The following is a 1,946-nucleotide window of genomic DNA, read 5'->3' as shown; positions in this document are numbered from 1 at the left end:
GGACAGTTTAAATATGGTTGATGAAGGCCTTCTCTGTGATTGGCTGGAGGACATCATCCAAACCACAGAGTGCATGTTTGTGTGTGTGCGCTCGTGCACGTGTGTGTTTGTTTCTGTATGTTTGTGATAAATGAGTAAATTATTCTTATTTTTATAAATTAACATTTTAAATGTTCATAAAGGACAGAGTGAGTTAATTTTTACGGTTAAATGTTTTTCCCTGAAAAGATTTCTTTCTACAAAATAAATAACATACTTTTAGATTTAGATCCTGGATTAATAATATTAACCTAATCTGTGCTGGAAATAATCATCCAGCTAATTAATCTAACGATCTGATGACTGATGAGCTGCTAGTGACTCTAAATCAAATAATGAGACACAACTTCTTTGAGTCCAGAATGACTTCATGTTTTGATTGTTAAAATAATTCATATGAACATGAACATTTATTCATCAGTCCTTCTTTTTCAACAGTTTTCAGAATTTTCCATTTTACCATGGAGTATTTCATTTGTGTGAATCCGATACATGATTTACAGTAATATTTACTCATCATCAAGAGACTGCTGTCAGATTGATCTCAGCTCTCCCCGAATATGAGGCGTTTCAGCATGAAGAGTCACAACATCTTCTACCACATTCACAGAACACAAGAACCTTTTGGACCACAGGATGCTTGAATAATCCTCAAATCCTTTAAAGTTGCTCTTTGCCTGCAGGTAGAGTTTCCTCAGTCGCTTAAAATCCTCCTGCCTGCTGCAGCTATGAGGATGTATTTGGTTTTAGGTTTTTGTCCTACGTTTTTTGTACAGTAAACATATTTATCTTTTTCCGTCTCACATATGAGGTTTAGTGCACACTGGGACGTGCCCGTCTGAAGAGCTGCTGACCCTGGATGTGGGGATTGTGTCATAGTTCGGTCCTGTTTTCAGGTTTTGCAGCAGACTGAACTTACTTCATCGTTAAAGTTCATCATACGGATGATTTTCACTTCAGTTTAGTCAGGTAACTGTTCTGTTCTGTTTCAGTTTCTGCTGCCTGAAAACAGTCACTTTTATCTTCTTAAAACCTTCAAGCTGCTTCAACTCATTTACTCCTTTTTTCTATTCAAATTCCTCTTAAAGTTTGCAAGAAGCTGCAGAACTTTCTCTTATTTGGGGAGGGAGCACCTCTGCTGTGTTAATGAATCTTAATGAGTGTTTTAATTGCACACATTATGCCCCCCTGTGGGGTTGTTTTTGTCAGTGAGCCCCCATGTTCTCAGCAGTCTGTTGTGTGTCTGCAGCAGCAGGCGCTGTGGGGGTCGCTGCAGCCGGGGGCCACAGGACTGCTCTGTGTGAGGGGGGGCTCCTGTGGAGGAGCTAATGACATCCTCAAAGTTCTTCACTGTTCCTCTGTAGGCAAGTTTGTGCTGTAAGAAACATCCTGGACTCACAGATCACTCGGGATCATTTTCTCTGAGTCCTGTGAAACAAACAGCTGTTGAGACACGATTCGTTCTGATTCAGATGGATATTCTCAACAAATCCAACAAACTATTTATGAACAAATTCCATCCATTGCTAAAACATCACAGAGGGATTTTACCAGTAGATGTTTTTATCCAAGCATGAATCAATCAGCTGGAATTGATTGGTGTACAATGTGTAATTTTGATGATGCCACCAGATGGCGCCATTTCCTGGTTTAAATAAACGCAGTAAATGTTTCTGCTGTCATCTGGTAAAGCTGTGAGGGTGAATGTGTCTCAGCGGATGCTAGATGATGTTTTCCTGTGAAAAATGTGAGTCTGTTGGCTGCTTTGCTGTACCAGTTCAATGATGGATCAAGTGATCAACGATATGATTGGTTGATTGATTGATTAATTGATTGATTGATTGATTGACTGATGGGTGGATGGCCCTCTTTCAGCCGACACTGTCAGAGCTGCTGTGGACTCGTGA

This window comes from Oryzias melastigma, linkage group LG7 (genome assembly GCF_002922805.2).
Source record: "Oryzias melastigma strain HK-1 linkage group LG7, ASM292280v2, whole genome shotgun sequence".
Lineage (NCBI taxonomy): Eukaryota > Metazoa > Chordata > Actinopteri > Beloniformes > Adrianichthyidae > Oryzias > Oryzias melastigma.
This window is presented reverse-complemented; position numbering follows the sequence as displayed.